The sequence below is a fragment of the Eucyclogobius newberryi genome, unplaced genomic scaffold, assembly GCF_026437365.1.
Source record: "Eucyclogobius newberryi isolate DKJ021-1_F unplaced genomic scaffold, fEucNew1.0.hap1 SCAF_4, whole genome shotgun sequence".
NCBI lineage: Eukaryota > Metazoa > Chordata > Actinopteri > Gobiiformes > Gobiidae > Eucyclogobius > Eucyclogobius newberryi.
The window spans coordinates 23,535,615-23,555,994 of record NW_027316056.1 but is presented as its reverse complement, the minus strand read 5'-3'; the positions used below and the strand labels follow the sequence as shown (position 1 = coordinate 23,555,994).

At 42.2% G+C, this 20,380-nt stretch overlaps 2 protein-coding genes across 14 annotated transcripts in view; both read right to left on the bottom strand.

Moving 5' to 3' along the window:
* The window catches only part of plppr2b (phospholipid phosphatase related 2b), a 177,060-nt gene that overhangs the window by 21,854 nt on the left and 134,826 nt on the right, over positions 1 to 20,380 (bottom strand). The gene's annotated exons all lie outside the window — the stretch shown is intronic.
* nfixa (nuclear factor I/Xa) overlaps positions 1 to 20,380 on the bottom strand; it is an 80,464-nt gene that overhangs the window by 19,004 nt on the left and 41,080 nt on the right. The window lies entirely within an intron of this gene.

The following is a 20,380-nucleotide window of genomic DNA, read 5'->3' as shown; positions in this document are numbered from 1 at the left end:
AGAAAGATAGAGTGAAAACACAAGAAGTATAAGTGGTGCATAAAACCAAGTAACAAAAGTATATTACAATGTCCCAATGTTGCCAAGACTATGATATGGGAGGTGCTAGTGGCTATATGAGGCATTTGCAGTATGTGCCGGTGTATGGTGTACATCTTGTGAGTATCTGTGTGAATTCACACATTTTTGTGTGACAGCATGTATCCAAGAATGTTATCTTCATCACTCTCTGTCCTTCCTGACTTGAGGTGCCTTGATTTACAGAGTGCTGCTATGCCATTTAGTATCTCACCACGCAATCATATCCCTCTTGCTAATCCTATTTAATACCTTCTTGCTGGTAGGGATTTAGAGCACCTTACGCATCAGCACACATATGAACGCACACCCACACAACCACACTCAATCTGTTTTTTCCTGTAAATTTGTTTCATACTTAATACATGATGTAATCCCAGCATGGACACACAAATAAACGTAACACACTAGAGGCCTCATAAGCAGCTGAACTGCAAAGCCCTCTGAAAGAAGTCTTTTCTCATCAGTTTCTGGTTTTACAAGCACAATATGTTCAAACTTGACAATGTGTTTCAAGCACAGCTGTGGAACACAGCATCATGATTATTGCCCTGATTGTCAAAAAATAGAAAGAGGAACTAAAGAATTAATTCAGCTTTAGGCCTGAAGTTTGGCTGAGACTGAGGTTAACTATTAGCGGCACAGGCTAAAGGAGGTGTTTACCTCCAGTTTTGGTAACACACCACACAGACCATGCCAGCAGCACTTGCCTTGCAGCCACACTAAGCCACAGATTACTGAGCAGAAACAATAACAGACCTGTCTCTGCCTATGAAGAAGTGCTTATGCAGTGAGAGGAAAGACACACGGCCGTGAAAGAGCTCCCAAATGTAAGGGAGATTCACATTCCCTTCTCGTCTCCTGCTGAATGTCTCGCTTTCTCTGTCTCTCACTCACCGACTGTAATCCTGGCAGCCATCTTAGAGCTTGGCAGCCATTTTAGTTTTGGCTGTAGCGTTGCATTCCAGTTAACTGACGGTACTCGCTCCAAACATATGAGGCTACACCCCACGGTGCATGCACCCAGCCCTCTGGTGCACACTATACACTGAGCAGGGGAACATACAGTATATGATGGCCTGTGCTTAAATAGCCTGACGTCACCAGACTCATTACCGCTGTGTAGAATTTCACTCCAGGATTGTACGAGGTTCATCCAGGGTATTTCTGCCACATACACATCCAATGTTTGGGGCAACGATTATGGATCTACGGAGTATTCAGTCGTCAATATGTGAAGTCATAGTATCTACAATACAAGATCCTCCTTTTCTTGTGTGTGGGGCATAGTTTGTCTTTCTTTTCTGTGCAGAGACTTGGCCTGAAATAAGTGGATTTGAAAAATGTATCCAGTGCAACATCTACTTCTAATCTTATTGTTGGCCTAGTGTGACCCAACTGTTTTGCTCCTGACATGCAAAAACAAAACGGGTTCCTTGCAGAGCCGGAGCCCAGAGCCAGATTTGTAAAACCGTAGGGATATTTTTAGTTGACAGGAACATGACACTAAGCGCATCAAATTTTACACCCTGCATAATTCAGTTCCATAAAAAGTCCAGCACTGTATTTTGCCTAATTTGTAGAGCTAAGAACGTCACCACATGAGGAAAACTTATTAGAGTATTAAATTATAAGATATTACAATGTTAACTGCACTTAACACATGGAAATATAGTCAACATTAAACTTGAAAACAATTGACTAGTTCCCAAATTACTACTAAATGTGATTCAAATATTACAAAATGACTACAACAAATGTGATCAGGAATACCATAACAATACTGGTTCTAAAACACTAATCTAAACTCTTTCTACAAATCAGTGCAGTGTAGAGTTATGGAGAGCGCTGGGATGGACAGTGGAGAGGTGCAGCTCAGTGGTGGTTTGCTTGTTGGTTATCATGGTGGTGCCAGCTCCCTGACTCTGCCTCTGCACACATCCAGGCCTTATCTTCCAACTGCAGTCCCCTAAAGCCCTCCCTCCAGCAAGCCCCAAATGTCCCTCCACCCCCAACCAGCAGCTAACCCAACTGCAACCTCAGAACAAGCGGCTCCATAATCTCGTCAGTCAGTCTTTTATTGTCTGTTATCTCTGATTGACTATTTTTTAATCCTTTGTTACTATTACTGTACAAAGTGTGACTTTCTGCAGCCTCTTTTAAAAGAGTTGCCCATTTTAAAGTGAGGAAATGTCAGTTGAATTCTTGTCATGGTGCAACAGTACATTGGGGAAAGGCCTATTTATAGCATGTGTGTTTTGATGAAAATTGCCTTTATAATGTGTTAGAAGGGATTATAAATTTAGAGTTTTCTAAAAGTTGTGCTAAAAGGTCAAACCTGATTAAATAGTGGCACAGTATATGACCCGGTGTGTGTGTGTGTGCTTGCACGTGCATGTGTGTGTGTGTGTGTGTGTGTGTGTGCGTGCGTGCGTGTGTGCGTGCGTGTGTGCGCGCGTGTGTGTGTGTGCGTGTGTGCGTGCGTGCGTGCGTGTGTGCGTGTGTGCGTGCGTGCGTGTGTGTGTGTGTGTGTGCGCGTGCGTGCGTGTGTGCGTGCGTGTGTGCGTGTGTGTGTGCGTGTGTGCGTGTGTGCGTGCGTGTGTGTGTGTGTGTGTGCGCGTGCGTGCATGCGTGTGTGCGTGTGTGCGTGTGTGCTTGCATGTACCCTCACAGACTGTTGGTTCCCAGCGATTCGGTTCCTTGTTGGAACAAATGTCAACTGTGGTCCCCCCTCCTCCTGCTCCTTCCCCTCTGCTCTCTTCTCCTCCCCAAAACACAGGATAACGCCGTACAGCCTCCCAATTGGGTTTCGCTTAAGAGGTTTATCGGTATGTTGCTAAACATTCTGACCTTTTTTTAATCCTTAATGCGCTTAAAATGTTCCAAACCCTCCTAATCCCCCTGACTATCCCACACAGATGTTCACTCAGCTCTTTTATTGGATGTTATTTCATTATTATTTTCTTTTTAAATATATATGTATATTTCTAATTTTAATATTTCCAATCTGAATGTGGGGACATTTCCATTTGAGACACAAGTCTTTTATCACTGCTGGGTACTGTGTATGTGCTAATGCTTTTGTCCAAGATGCCTGAACATGGCTTTTTTTTATCTTTTCATGCCACTTGAGGCAGAACTTCAAAACATTTAAATTAATTGTACAATATGTTAAATTAGATTATACTACATACATGTACTAGAGTCTGTATGTATATCAAATGTATAGCTGCCTGTATTAGTCTGCCTGTGCGTATTTGTGTTTGTATCCCTGTGTTGCGGTGCCGTAGTGCCATAATGCCATAGTGCCAGGCAGCGGGGCTGTGTGGCAAGGTGGCAGCTCTCAGTGTGTGTGTTTGTGTGCATGGAGCAGGTGTGCCGAGCCGCCCTGCACAGCTTGCTGCCCATCTGTGCTCCCGTCTGTGCGCCGCCTGCGCCCACGCTTTGCCAACAGCGCCACACCACAGCAAGAAGACCCAGGAGAGAGGGATGTGGAGAGACAGAGAGAATAAGAGGAAATGGGAGGGAGTTGGGAGAGGGTGCAAGAGAGGAGCAGCAGAATGTGTTGGCCTACTGTCACTGACTATTTTCTCATAGTCAAGTGGTTCTGAGTTTTAAAGCCATCTCTATTATTTATATGTATTTATATTCAATAGTTTAAAAAAAACAAAAAAAAACAACATTAATTATGAAATCACAATATTAATTACAATAACATGATGTCAAATATATAGAATATTATACTGTATCCTACTATATTTATGTAGAATATTAAATCATTTATTTTTATTTTATTTTCCGACACTTCATTTATAGAGGAGTGCTGAGTGTGTCGGAGTCTGGGGCCCCCAGCACAGTTCACAGCCCGGCCTAACAGAGTGTGAAGGTCCCCCCACTGAGCTGATACTGATATAACTGTCCTGTAAGTGGTGTTGACATCAGCATTATTATCCTGTCAGCCTTCATCTCCACTCAGCTTAAAGGAGTCAACAGGGGTGGGGGCCCCAGCGTGTTAAGGGCCAGTGTCTCTGCTTCAGCCCAAATAAATACATCTGCACAAAGGCCGGAAAGGGAAGGAGAAAGGGAACATGGGGAGGGCAAAGGAAGGAGGGAGAGGAGGGGCTGGGGGCACTAACAGCTATAAGACACACACGTCAAAGCAGCACATACACTCTGTCTGAGGAAGGGCTGTAGTAAGGGGCTTCCACCACCAGGTGGCCATTTTCTGGCACGTCCAGAGTATGATGAAATGCAAATAAAGCAACAAGGCCTTTAGCCAAGCATCTCCTCCAGCTCAGTCTTCATTCTTAAGGCACAGAGAGAAGCAAACCAAAACGCAAAACACAATGACATGAAACAATGATGTGAGTCAAGTCAAACGTGAAATTAGAAGCAGAAAATATTATTATGAGGGTGTCTTTTCTCTCTGATTTGGCCCTCAGTGTGTTGCTTGTTATCACTGTTATGTTATCTGAGATTTTTTCATCAAACAAAATGAAACAATAGAATATTAAACCTTGTAAGGTATCCAACAATAGCACAGCCTAAATGCCAGAAATCAGGCTTGAAATGGTGCAGACAAAGTGTGAGAAAGCTGGAGTGTTGACCAGAGCTTAGAAGTGTCCCTCTTCCCGCTGGCCCACATACACTACACACACTGTGGCTCTTTGTGCAGAGGCTGTGCCCTCACTTCCTGTCTGGCTAGAGAAGGGTATTTTAAGGTAAGCCTGTCCAATGCTCACCCCCCATTCACTTATTTCTAGAGCTCACACTAATATAATAATACAGCCCTCAGCTGGTTTAAATCCTATCTATCTGATAGGTTCCAATTTGTTAATGTAAACCAGAGCTCCTCACCAAGCTCTAAAGTAATTTACGGTGTGCCACAGGGTTCGGTACTCGGTCCAATTCTGTTTACTCTTTATATGCTGCCATTAGGCAACATTATCAGAAAGCATGGCATTAACTTCCACTGCTATGCAGACGACACTCAGCTGTATTTATCAATGAAACCTGATCAGAGCGATCAAGTAGACAGACTTAGTACTTGTGTGAAGGAGATAAAAACCTGGATGACACTAAACTACCTGCTTCTTAACCCTGAAAAAACTGAGGTCATTGTGCTTGGCCCTAAGCATCTACGAGACGCTCTATCTGAGCAGATAGCCACACTGGACAATGTCAGTGTAGCCTCCAGTTCTACTGTAAGAAACCTTGGAGTCTTATTTGACCAGGAGCTCTCATTTAAAGCTCATATAAATCAAGCTTGTAAAACAGCCTATTTCCATTTGCGCAACATAGCCAAAATCAGAAGAATCCTGCCTAAAAGTGATGCCGAAAAACTTATCCATGCATTTGTAACGACTAGATAAGACTACTGTAACTCCCTGCTTGCAGCGTGTCCTAAAAGCTCCATAAAAAGCTTTCAACTGGTTCAAAATGCAGCAGCAACTAACAGGAACAAAAAGAAGAGAGCACATTACGCCGGTGCTGAAGTCTCTTCACTGGCTCCCCGTCGAGTCCAGAATCAAATTCAAAATTCTACTCTTGACCTACAAAGCCATAAATGACATGGCCCCATCCTACCTCAAAGATGCTATAGAACCATATCATCCAAACAGAGCTCTTCGCTCTCAGAATGCCGGCCTTCTGGTGGTCCCAAGAGTCTCTAAAAGTACAGTAGGAGGTAGAGCGTTTAACTACCAAGCCCCTGTGTTATGGAATCAGCTCCCGACCCATGTTAAATATGCTGACACAGTCTCTTCATTTAAGTCCAGGCTTAAAACGTTCCTCTTCGAAATCGCTTATGGTCAGAGTAGTTAGGAACAGAAACATAAACCCACAGCTTCAGCTACGCTGCCCTAGGAGTAACTATGCTGGGGGAAGTATGACAGCTTGAGCACTATCCTCTTCTTCTTCTGACTACTTATGCTATCAAACAATATTTATTTTTTGATTCCACTTGCAAATTGTTCACCGCCTTCTTTTCTTTCTCTCACTCCTGAGGACCTGTGGACCCAGATGCCCCTCCCCTGGTGAAGTGGTCCCTGCCCTGTGTGGACGGTCCCTCATCTGCCTGAGGAGTGGGTCCAGCTCGCCCCCGACGGTCCCTCATCTGCCTGAAGAGTGGGTCCAGCTCGACTCAGACGGCCCCTCATCTGCCTGAAGAGTGGGTCCAGCTCGACTCCGACGGTCCCTCATCTGCCTGAAGAGTGGGCCCAGCTCGCCTCCGACGGTCCCTCATCTGCCTGAAGAGTGGGTCCAGCTCGACTCAGACGGTCCCTCATCTGCCTGAAGAGTGGGTCCAGCTCGCCTCCGACGGTCCCTCATCTGCCTGAAGAGTGGGTCCAGCTCGCCTCAGACGGTCCCTCATCTGCCTGAAGAGTGGGTCCAGTTCGCCTCAGTCGGTCCCTCATCTGAAGAGTGGGTCCAGCTCGCCTCCGACGGTCCCTCTTCTGCCTGAAGAGTGGGTCCAGCTCGCCTCAGTCGGTCCCTCATCTGCCTGAAGAGTGGGTCCAGCTCCAGTCTCCTTGTGTCCGTCTGTCCGTCTGTGAGAGTCGGATCTCTCCTTCACTGGAACTCCTCCAGGTTTCTACGCTTTTTTCCCAAAGAGGTTTTTTTTGTAGTTTTTCCTGGCCGAGAAGGAGAGTCTAAGGACAGAGGACCCTGGGACATCGTCCCTCGCCACCACAGACATTGTCTGACTCCATCGCCACCACAGACGTTGTTGATTCATTTCTCCCTGTGGCCCTCAGAGGCAACTGTTGTTGTGATTTTGGGCCTTACAAAAATAAATTGATTTGATTTGATATTAAAAATGGTTATGCTCATTTAATGTTTTCTTGTCTGCACCATCTGCTCTTAGGCTGTTTTTCCTGGGTGAATGTAACATTTTTCTTTGTTCACATTCAACGAAGACTCTAGATCTATTCAAGACACATAAAAGAAAGCAAATTTACACTAATAGAAGGCTAGTGTGGTTGCTTAGCCAAGGACACACTGATAAGAGCGAAAAACATCCTCCACTCAGATCTACACAATCATGAACGCACACAGTCCCATAGTGATACTGAGCCAGGCTGCCAACTCCTCCAAAAGCACCGCTGAGATAACACCGATAACAAACATTCTCCAGCAGCCAAGTCCCGTCCTCCAGAGAAACACTTCAATGAAAATGTACTGCAAATGTGGCACTTTATGAACACAACAATACTTTTATATGTCAGAAAGATGGATGCACAGGTCTGCAGAGAAAGAGACCCAATTAGAGACATTTTTCAAATCTGTGCTCCACAGAAATGATGGAGCATAAGAGGGTCATTTTAGCACACAAGGAAATAATGAGCATTCCTCTGGGATTGTGTGATTGAAAGTTTAATATAGAACAATTAGAATACAGACATACATTTTAGAATCCATGTGTTATTTCAGTAATGTGTGAAAACAAAAACAAAGTTTATTACCATAACTTTTCAATCTTGTTTTTGTTTGTCGCTCTGTGTCTCATTATTCATTTTACATTTTGTCGCCGTGGCTCCCTGCTGGGCCTTACAAAACAGTGCAATACAAAGTGACTAGACACACACTACGTCTGTTTGAAGCACGGTGAAAGTAACTTTATTCAGCCAATAAGTGCCAAGTCACAGAGGGGTAGTAGAACATGAAAGATTTGTAAAGGGTTTAAAATAAAGAATATCCATATTGGTGGAAAAAATTGCCAAGATTCATAGAGCAAATGACAATATGTGTTATATGTGGTGGGATGAGTACATTGTACTGTATGGAACAACAGCAGGAGGCAGTGGCTGATCAAAGAGGTCATACTGTCACGTTGACAACTTCACATACAAACATGCACAGAGAGCCGCAGAAGAGCGGAAGGACATGGGCCAAGTGCTGCCAAGTGTTGGTCACCTTCGACCCGCTGCCAGAGGGCTTAGAGCCAGTGCCAGCCAGACAGCTCAGCACAGGAAGCAGTGCAAACATTAAGTTTAAGCATGCGCACTTGGGCATGTGCAGGCAGGGGTGGACACACACTATCCAATCACAAATATGAAATCACACTTTATGAGCCAATCAGTACAGATTTGGATTTGTATAAAGTCTAGTAAAAGGACTAACTTGACTTGTTCGAGGCACTAAGAATTGACATAGATGCATGATACCTGAGATATAACTAAAGTTAACTATAGACAAATTCCCAGTGAAGAGCACTTGTAGCCTGTAGAAACATTTTCCAAGGCTCTTTGTCCATTGTGCAGCCCAAGGCCACATCGGGAGAACAGTATGGCCGAGTGAGGTCATATGAGAGAGCTGGAGCCAGGCGCAGTCGCCTGTGATTATCAATAGTAATCACTATTTTCTCATGCATGGACCAAATATTTGTCCTTCAAAACAGGAATTCAATTAAGAATTTAGATTATTGGTCATTTAAAAAGTTTTTTTGTAAGTATGGTAAATATAGTAAACTAACATTGACAAAAAGCACAATGTCAAAGAGCTAATCGAACAAATGGCAGTTATTATAACCCTCACAGCAAGGATAGGACTGAACAGCTTGGGGCGAGTACAAACAAGTGATGGCAGTACACAGACACGCCGGTAAACCAATCAGGAGGCAGAGAGACTGTAAGGCAGCGTACCATCTGTTTGGTACAGCCACTCATTGGGGAGTCATAGCTCTGTGACTGTGACGGTTTGTGTGGACGAAACAAATGTAATGTAATGTGTTGATGATGAGTCCCTGCACATGGGAACACTGACACTTATTTACTAAAATAACTATGTGTGTTCAATCATAAGAGTTATAGAATGCCTTTCTCCAATAGCCAACATCATTTCTAAGTTGAGATTAGTGAAAAAGGCAAGACAGAAGGCAATCTATGTTCAGAAATACAAGATTCTCACTTAACTGCGTCACTAACAAGACCTCTGTTCTACTATCTACGTATGTTTATTATGCATAACAGTTCATCAATAATTCTCCTCATTACCGGATGAATTAACACTCCACACAGTTTAGAAGCAGTGGGTCCAGTCAGAAATAATATCTCAACTAGGCCATGTGACACAATTAAGACACAATTGTGATTTATACTTGATGAACAATTGAGGAAATGATTAGTGTTAGTGTGTGTGTAAAAGTAAAGGGGGCAGAAACCCTGTATAAACTTGATCCCATTTAAGTGGACTAATGGTGTAATGTTGAGCGCAGCCACCACAATATGTTATGCAACCTTAAACAGGTCACATCAAACCAAACGTTTACTGGGTTCACACTGAGAAACCTGTTGCCCAAACCTCTTTAACAAGCAAATTGTTAATTAGCACTTAACACGGAGTAGCTGGATATTTGGAAGCAAATGAAGTTTGTTAATTGACGAAACTATTTAGATTCTGCCTTTGTATAAATATTTACCGCTGAAATTGTCTGAAATAGTCAAATCAAACATAAATATATTCATGCAAACGTGTACAGTACCTCCTTGGCCCCTGACTGTTCACAGCTCAGAGGGGTAAGCTTTTGATTTGGTTGTGACTGGCAGCTCATGTAAACACTGCATCAATGAGCGAGCAATTGTGGAGACGCAGAGAAAGTTGAACGCCAGCCAAAAAACGCAAAGCCAAGTTTGGCCCTATAGTGCTCAGCATGTGTGTGTGAGTGAGAGAAAAGGGAGAGAAAGAGAGAGACAGAGTGGTGAAGGGGAGGTTTATACGTCCATGCACGAGTGTGTTACTCTACGCACATGTGTGTCTCTGCTTAACCCATTTACGTAACCGCCGGGGTCCCTGGGTTCAAGCTAATTTAAAGACTGAACTAGAAAAGGCAGAAGGAAAAAGTTGTAGGAGAAGAAGCTATACGGGGACGAGGGAAGGAGGGGTGCAGGGGAACTAGCCAAAAAGGGGAGGGTTGCAAAAAAAGTGTGTATATATATTTTATTTGGGAATATCAGAGGGCAACATACACCAAATAATGCAACCATGACCAAACAGAGGACTCCTTGGATGACACCTGTTACAAAGGTTGGGACACTAAAATTAAGTTAAACAGAAGAGGAACACAAATAAATATTGTGAGAAAATTCCTGGACAAGGACGAGACGAAATGCATGTCAGTTGGGGGACAGAAAAAGTCAGGGTGGAAGAGTTGGAGAAAGAGAGTAAAGGAGAGAAGCATGAAGGCTTGTTTCTGGTGGGACTCCAAGAGCAGCATCTGTTTGGCTGGGGCTCAGAAAAGTCTAGTGTTTCACCCTGGAGCGCCCGGGGGAATGCTATTCCAGGCTGCATAGGCTTCTATGAAAAACAGCTTTATGTGGAAAAGGGGAGATGGAGGGAACCGGAGAAAGAGAGGCAACAAGGAAAGGAAAAGGGATCGAGGGACGAGGGAAGGAGACAGAGGAAGCGGAATCAGAGAAGGAGGCGTTGACTGGGGGAGTAACTGTGATCTAAGTCTCCAAAGCACGTTCAAACCACACAAAACAAACATGATAATAAATACCTTCTACTAGGACTGTGAAATTAATCAAATCTGAATTTACATTAAAATCAGTATGTCTAATTGTAATTGTTAGTAAAAGTATGTGGTTTGGAACAGAGTTCAGTTTTTGGAAGTTACATTTTACAATTTTTAGTGTTAAAGAGCAATGAATAGATGTCTGTTATATTTCTTTCCTTCTTTTTTGTCATATCGCTAAGCCCTAGTTTCTAAAATCACAATGGAATCATTTGTCACAATCTACAAATAAAAAAACCTCACACTATATTTCTGTAGATGGAATGAATGTGTACAGTTATGAATAAATTAAACTGGTGCTCTCTAAAATGTCTGCTCAATTCTGTAGGTTTTCAGTCAAAGCCATCATTTACACAATCCTTATTCAAATATAGCAGAAGCAGAGGTGCCTTGTTTGCATCTGCTCCAGCTGTGGAGTGGCCCTTCACCTGTCAGTCAGACGTCTGAACGCCCCCCAAGGACCCCAAACAGCTGGTGGACAGGTGCGGCTGCTGTCCACTCCCCACACAGCACCTGTGTACAGGCGTCTATTCTATGCCCCGTCAGAATGAAGAAGCACAAACGCTCTCAGATGTCTTTGAGAAAAAGTGAGAGCAGTGCATCAGTATTTAGTTACAAAGACTCTATAGATGTGAAGTACGATTTGTATGTGTAAGGTAAGAGGGGGCTTTATGGTATTACAGTGAGGCAGGGGTTTAATCAAATGCAGAAGCCTTTTTCCCTGGAAAAACAATAAGGGAAGGCAAAGTTTACATGAGTTAATTGATAGAGAGAGAGGGGGCAGAGATGGATGGACGAGTGAAGGAAGTTGGAAGGAGAGAAAATAAACACACAGTGGAGATGGAGCGTGGAGACGGATGGAGCGGGACAGAAAATGGCCAAAGGAAAGAATTAAAATGTGTTTCTCATTTGTGGATAAAAATCTGCCCCGTTGTTCAAGAGTTGAAGTTAGTCAAATTTTAAGCATTAAGTCCATAGAAAAATGTTCGCTGTGATTCTATATTTGGGATCCTCAAAGCTACACATGGGTCCCATAAAAGCCTTTATACAACTCTGTACTAGGTCTGAGCACACTTACCACAGCATTCTCAGATGTATTTGACATTTTAATCCATTGGTTTTTTTGTTTTCTTGATCCAATACTATCTTAAAAAGGTAGTTACACAGCATGTTGAAGACTATATCTTATTTAAATTCTGTACTGAGCAATTCCTTCTTAACAAGCACTTTCCCACAAATTAGCTCTTGATCTCATTGGAACACATAAGCCTGTCAGCTTTGGCTGGATTTTATTCATTTGAACGCTCTTTACTCATCACGTCTGGACTGATGGAAGCTCTTAAAAAATACTGTCCAGGGTCAGGCAGGACAAACACTGGAGAGTCAGCGATCTCCGAAAAGAAATGACTTTTCTGATAAACAAACCAAATTTACTATTGTATTATATATTTAACACCTTGTTTAATGCATGTCTTTTATTTAAAATTTTTGAAATGTTTTTTTAATTTGCCTATGATCAGTCACGTTTTTATTTTGCACCATATTGTTGAAGCAAAAAAGGAATTTGGTTCACTGACAATGGCAATAAAACATGCTTCAGATTCTGATTAAACCACAAATAAAACACCCATCCAACAGCATAGTACCCTAACTTAAACATGAAGATTTGTCTGTTGGAGCAGTCAAATATCTTTTATATGATGCACATCTCACACTGATAAACTATTTCAGTATTGAACTTTTACACACTTTATACTTACCAATGAGATAGTCATGTGAATACACAAAGAGCGTTGCTGACAAGTAAATGTATGCATAAGTGGCAGGGTTTGGCAAAGATGCTTCGTCTTGTCCTTGTATGTGCATTTTCTTTGCTTATCTGAATGAATGCAAACACTTAATAAGTCAATCTGCCGAAGTGATTTAGAGTTAAAAGCCCTGTATCAGACACTACCTCAAAGGCAGAGGACGTCTCCTGCTATCGCTAACACACACTTCATTACTCTTCTCTATTCAACCCTTTGAGGTTTTAAAGTGTCTCTCACAGGCAATGAATTCTCCAGAAAACTGTAAATATTCCAACTAAGTAACTCGTGTGAGCTAAAACAAAGTGCATTTGGTTTCTAAAGATGATTAAAACAAGATGATTAACAAGTAAAAGAATATAGCTGCAACGATTAAATGAAGACAAGTTTGTTATCTCAGGTTCGGGAGCAGCACCACACCCCTTTCACACCCCTTCCTGCGACTACACTATTTAAGCATCCAGGTCACACACATCAGCGTTCGCTACTTCGTGCCCCTCCCTAACCGCCCTCTTCTAATGAATCAATGTATCGCCTAAACGGGGCTATCGGGAGCCTACAGCACTCATCGCCAGAACCCGCAAAATGGCACCCATTTCTGTGAACTTGTGTTTATCATGTTTCTTGTATGTTAATGAACACTTTGCATCGTAGCTGGGGTCATGGTCCTTCCTAGTGAATCGACTAATTGTGACAAGTTGACTATAAAAAATAAACGTAGTTGTATTTTGATTATCATAAGCATTAGCTGGGCCATATAGACTCTAAAACTCATATGAAAAGACCCTTTAAAGCAGATAGCAGCATTATTATATCAAAATGTCAAAAAGTGTAAACAATGTATACACTTAATTTGCAAACAGATGGATAGAAATAGAAAGAAACAACGATAAAACTTGCAAACAACTATCTTCATAATGCAGGTGAACACTTTTTATGTTTGGCCCTTTTGTGGATTCAGGAGCCTGATGTATGCAGTTACACAGACCCCACTCAGAAACACTTAATTTCAATAACAGCATGCACAAAGGATGAGTGGGAAACACGGAATAATACGCATTAGAGGGACGTCGGGAGGCACACAACCATATGTGCCATAGCATAAATGAGTTTTAATGAGCGCAGAGTGAATGTGTACAACTCCAGCACTCATCATCACAGTCTGTCCATTCTGTGGGGAGGCACTTATCCACGGCCTTGGTATGAAAGTCTCAAGACGGGAGGTAGTGATGGACAATTTATTCCTCTTCATTCTTCCCTCCAATTCTTTTCTCTGCCTCGTATCACTTATTTTCACAGTGGTGTTGTCACGAAACTAACACTTTATTTCGATATTCAGGAAAAGTCTTGAGAGTGATTTTGATACCACAACGATGGAAATAATAATTTTCGTCCCAAACAAAATAGTAGTTACTTTCATATTACCATGTGGACTCCAGAAATGTTCAGGAGAGGTCCAACTTTGTCCTATTTGAAAAAACAAAAATATCATAATATACTTGTTCTAATGAATATCTAGTTTTGATACATGTTTTAATATCCATATTGAATCTTATTGAGTCAGTTTTTTCATTTCTCCGTCCTTTCTTTACTTTAAGAGACTTTTTTTAACATAAATATATATTGCATGCATATTGTGATCTAAAATCTTAATATTGCGCACAAACAACATCTGGATTCATGGTAAAAACGAAACAAAAGCTTTACAAGTGGCATATTTTGTCATGGCTACAACTAACGTTGTGTTTGCCAAAATCTAACATTTAAGACATTAATTTTGTAAATATAATGTATACTATTATATCCTGTAGATGATGTAAGAAACCTATTATCATTAAGTATCATGCAATTCTATAGGTTAAATCACATGCACAGTATTTGCCACTTCATTCAAAAGTTTTATGGGCTGAAATGAAGACATCCACGTATAAACTTTGCAGATCCGAGGTGGTACTTAACTTTTCATCAAGCAGCAAAGTCCCAGATTGAATACATTTCATATGAAAAGAAATGAAACCAACAAAACCTCATTATATAGGAGGAGAAAGTGGAGTGAAGCGTTCTTAAATGAATGTTATGTAACGTCTGCGGGTGTCTGCTCATGACGGGTTCCATAAGCCTAAGTCTGAGTGGAGGTCTGTGTGAAGTCAACACTCGGCTGATGGCTTGTGACAGACAGCGCTGGTGATGTAATGCACTCGGGGTCTCGCCGGTTATACTCCCGACGCCTGCGCTGATTACCTCTCCCGTGGGACGCAAAGAGGGCCATATGGTTAATGTCAAGTCAAAACGACGCAACATATTTCATGGAAGTTGTTATTTGAGCGGCGTTATAGTGGCTTTTGTGCCGTTTCGGATCAATGTGCGTGATCGATAAGCCCCGGATGCACTGCTTGAGTGGAGGCTCAGTTCAAAACAGCTCAGCAGATGTACAGCCTTATCACTGTTATTATGATTAGCTCCGCGGTCAGGACTAACAGCTGCAGATCTTCTTAGGGCCGGCTATGGGTTTATTGACAGATTTATGATGATTCAGGGATATGCTGGAAGAGGATTGGGAAAAAATGACATATTGAACACAAAAGAGAAAAGTGAAAATGGTCACGATTTGAAATTTGAAAGGGGAAAATTTGAAAGGAAAAGGGTTGATACTTGATACAAATTTCTGTAACAAAATTATAGAAAAATACTTATTTTTAATGACAATTTCCAACACAAAATAAAAAGCGGTCATTTAGATCAAGACCATTCAAAAACTGTTGAGGAAACATCAAACTTATTAACAATATTAGTGTTGATGTGTAGCTAGTAGCGCTGTAGTTGACTCAAGACTCAATTAAAGACATGTCAAAACTATTATGTACCTTAATCAGACCCAAACTCCACACACAAGACTACAACTGTATAGAAGTTCATGCAAAAAAACCTATTAATTAAGAAAAAAGTACAAGGAAACAATGTAATCAAATGTGTAACGACTCTGACGAGTTTACCCTGTCTTTATACATATGAGTTTGATCTGCCTTTTTACAAATAAATACCAACAAATACATATAAAATATTCGGCAAATGCTGGTCGAATAAGACTCTATTGACCACTAATCGACTAAAGCATGACAGCAATAGAAACTGAAGAAATTAGCTTCACACCATAAGATCATGAGTTTCAAACAGCAGTTGGACTGAGTGGGCGTGATATCAGACACACCACTGTCAGTCATAGATCCATTTTTGCACTAAAAGAAGACTCTTCTCTAGTCTTACACAGCCCAGCAGTCATGCATACACACTCCACAGCTTACACTACCCTTGTCACCTCCCACACACTGGTTATCTCCAAGGACACAAAACCCACAAGATTCCCTTCCCAATTTTCACGCATGCAGCCTAAATGGAGCTGTAAGCAGGCATTAAGCCCAACGGGAGAAAAAGCAGAAATACTGATATAGAAGGAAGAGGAGGAGATGAATGGAGAGCGAGAACGAGAGGGAGAAGGGAGTCTCTTATAGCACTGACTTTCATCTTTACAACATACTTAAACAGGTTTGTTTTTTTAAGGTAGGCACTTTCTGATTTGTGCTTACTCTTTTCCTACCCTCCCACCCCCCCAGCCACAAAAAAGACACAATGAACCCTCTGTACTTCTACACCAGGGGGACACGCACAAAAAGCACTGCAATCCCTGCCAGATTTAAGAAGGTCTTGGTCGCGCGCCAGGGGTATCTGAAATAATACTCCACAGCTCACAGTGCTGTATGTAACTTCGTTTTTTTTTTTTTTTTCAAATGAGAGATTAGAGGTGATCTTCTTTCACCGTTAATGCTTCAGCCTTTCTGAATAGTGAATGTGTGTAGTTTGGACTGGAGATGGGCCAGGAAAAGTAGAGCAGGGCAGCAATGGGCAACAGTCAGTGATAATATATGACTGGAAAATGTGGTGTATTTCTATTTCATTATCAAGGATATAAAATGAGAGCTTCAAAGAGTGACCAGAGGACCATCATTCTTTTTACTTTTTAATTGGACAATATGAGGAGTCAAAGTCAAACCAAGCATGGCTATCACAAAGACAGTTGTTTTCTCACTGTCAACTTACAAGTTACAAGTTACAAGTCAAATCTTTGGTGAAGCAAGCAAATGTTTTCGAACAATACCACCTGTAAATTAATCCATGCAAAGTAATTGAATGCCATTATGTGGAACATTCCAGGCAAAGCAATACATCTCTATGGAAACAAGCGGCAAACCCCAAACAGGAAAAGGGTAACAGTGCACTTTTGACTATGAGAACTCGATGATAGGCTTTAATATTTGATCAAATTGTATGAGATATTTTAATTAAATACCAAAGTCCCGAGACTGATCATGCAGTGTCTTTGTCATGTGAGCCAATGCTAATGGCAGTGATATACACAACCAGCCTGATTCCCAAATGATCATTTGTCTTGACATTTCAAGAATACCACATGAGCAACATTCATACTTGCTGTGGTCTTCGGCCCACGGGGGATGCTAGTGTAGGGCCTTATGTTTTCTCAACTTAGTAGTTCCGGTGAGCATTGCTTCACGTAAAATGGAAGTTGCTCAATTGATATCTCTGTTCATTCTTCAAAGAACATAAAGCTGATCCCTTGATTTGTGCTTTCCTATAGCAGCTTTAACAGTGGGTCGTCTGTACGTCCTCTGCCCTGAGCGTGACCCAGTCACCTGCAGGAAGGAGTGATTAGCCGGACTGTAGTGGGCCCACCTGCTCGGACTCAATGGGCGCCCTCACACAGCTAGCTTGTACAAGTCAACAGAATTTTAATCACAACACAAAGACACACTTTCAGACAAAGACATGTACACAAAAAGACTCTTAGGTGAATGAGACGGGTACACGCTCCATCGCTGACCCTTTCATTCCTACAGATAGCTAGAGGAAGGAGGCAGATAAAGGCCCAGACAGCAGTAAAGAGCAAGTGGAGAAGGAGGGAGGAAGGAAGGGTGGGAGGAAGGGAGGGAGGGAGGGAGGAGGAGTGTTTCCTGGAGAGACAGGCCCACAGGATGTACAGCAGCAGCAAAGAGCGGGGCAACTGACTCAAGACTTCACTCACCTACATACTATATTAGTATTACTATAAACTTGGGTTTGATTTCCATGTTTCCATGTTTTTTTCACTATAAAAATGCACAAGAACAGAGAACAGAGACTTCCCAAAGAGCAAGAGATGCCGTTTCCCTAATGACACAGTTGACAACACACATAATAAAATGTGGACAGGTGGAAGTAATCAAATACACTTTTGTAAGTTTAATTTCCTGGAAACAAATGTTGTATTTTTCCTGGTTGTAAAAGGATCTCTTAGTCTTTGTGGTCCAAGCCTGTTTTGTTGTCTGCTTTTCTGAATCCTGCTGCTCTGTCTGTCTGCCCTGTTTCACTCTTGTCGTCTCCCTCTCTTTCTCTTGGCACAGACGGGCTTGTCGGCCTGTAATAGAACAACTATTGTTTGATGAGGGAAGCCAGAGGGACTGTACCCGGTTAACCCTGCACTGCCGCTGTTTGTGTGCTTGCGTACACACATGGAGCGTGCCTTTGTGTGTGTAATGTATGGCTGTTTGCATTATGCGTTTGTGCGATAAGTGTACATTACAATCCGTCAGTCTGCTCCTCTGTTTGAAGTCTAAGCAGCCGTGACATCAGGCTTTGTGACGAACAAGTGCCCTCTTCACTGCTCCTTAAGATTACAAACTTCCCCCCCATGCGCCCTTAAAGGACTTAAACTCTCCAAAGATGGCCTCCTATTGCCATTGAAACGCTTCACACCATTCTCACTGCTTTTTAACAACTCAGACTCCCCAGCTCACAGGCCCGTACAGTAACATTCTTCAACACCCCTAATACCCCTGTCCCAAATCTCCAAATACCTCCCGTCTCAAGTTGCCGGGCTTGTCTCCCATAGCACAGTGTGTCTATGGGAGAGCACATGTGCAATGCTCCATTAACTCTAGTGGTGACAGGCCTTTGATGGCACCAGCGCTGCTTAATCCTGCCGTAGAGGGTAAAGGGGAGGGAGCGGGCAAACCAGTACAACCTCCAGCCTGGCCAACTCAAATCCTGCTTTACGCTCACAGGCAAGTTCAAGTTCAAATGTCACCAAAGCCAATGGGAAATTGGAAAATTGGGTGTGAGATCCAACACATATACTATACAATGCAATGACATATGGTGTATTTGCAAAGTTGTTCTAGAAAAAGAGGTGGGAGATATATTTTTAAAAATTGATAACATCAAAATTATTGTTCTGGAGAGTTTACAATCAAAAGTATTAAAAATGACCACAACATAAAACAAAAACGTCCAGTGTGATCTTCCAAACAATTGTATAAAGTCCTATTTCAAAACTCTTTTGGTTCTGTTTATGGGCCAATAACCACATTTAGAAACATTTTAGCACATTCCTGTTGTGTCCTGTCCTACTGTAGGAATATCAACTGATCGAGATAAAATAGAGGCATTCATTTTTGTTAATCACCCACCCCTATCCAAAATGTTCTCATGATGGTAATGATTGTTCCTTTATTCTATGCTAAATGTAAATCATATGCACACATTTGTTGTAAATTAGGTCTTACTTGTCGAAGAGTGAAAATGTTTTATTGTTACCATTAAACATTTAAACACTTATGCCAATTTGTGCATGAGAAAAAGGAAAAAAAATACAAAGTCATGGGCCTCAGCCAACTCTCTACATGTATTGATTTTCATTTAATTTCACCGGCAAATGCGTTCACTTCTCAGCCTTAACTTAGCCATTAATTGTCTCTGCATCTGAAAGACAGATTGTAAAAAGTTTGGAAGAGAAACTGAAGCTGAAGATACTGGGTGTGGTGAGATTATCATAACAGTGAAGACTTTCAAAAAAAGCCACTTTGCAAACTGCACTTAGAGGAGACATGTGTTTACCATTTTGCAATCACACAGACAAGGATTTATGACAATCTCCTCCACTTTTAATCAGAAGTGTATTTTTTTAGTACCCCCTCCGTTTTGAACGTCTACCTTATGTTAGAAAAGAGGTTACTTCACTCTGCCAGGTGGCGTGTGTATTTCTGCATATGTTTTTGTGCAAGAGTATACACACACGCACATGACTAATGAGGTATTTGGCACCGGGAGATCCATTTTAATAATAACTGGTACATCCCTGGATCCTTTTTGGGGACCAGCTGGGAACAGTCTTCTGTACCCTCGCAGGGGTAAGGATAAGGAGGGTCGGACGGAGAAAGTAGAAGATGAAGGGAAGCGAGTACGGTGTGATTTGACAACTCCTTCCCATAAGTTCCCCTCACATGCTCTCTGCCCGCGCATTCTGCCGGGATTTTCATAAAACAAAGAAAACTGCAGCACTCATCTGACAAAGGCAAACGTCCAAACCACACTGAACACCACTGTCTGACACGTATCCCCTTCTCCGCGCCTCTAAGCTTGTGTATGTTCCCACTTACAGGTATTTTCTTTCTCATTCGTATGGCTTCACATAGCGAGAGGCTGAGATGAACCTGGTGCTGGTGCCAGATTTCTCCTGAGTGAGAGATGCAGTGGCGTCTAACACTCGAGTTGGCTCCTGCTCCTGTGTGCACTGGCTGGGGATGCCTGGTTACGGCCGACTCTAACACACAATTGACAGAACTGTATAGAACATTAGACACATTGGCACGTCCCTGTGTAGTCTGCAGAAATGCATAAACAAGGGTTAGCAGAAGACACGAGCATAACGCCATGGGCTCCCACAACGCCGCCTTGACAGATTTAAGTAAATAGCAGCAAACAAGACATTATTTTTGGCAGTGCAGACATCAGTCCAGTCCAAGAACTAGGGGAGGTCTAGTGGGAATGAAGAAGGATGAAATCTCACAAACAGATGTGATTAAAGTCAATATCATATGTGCCATTATTCATTGAGAAGAGCTACTCCATCACTGGACCAGGAGACGCTGAGGCT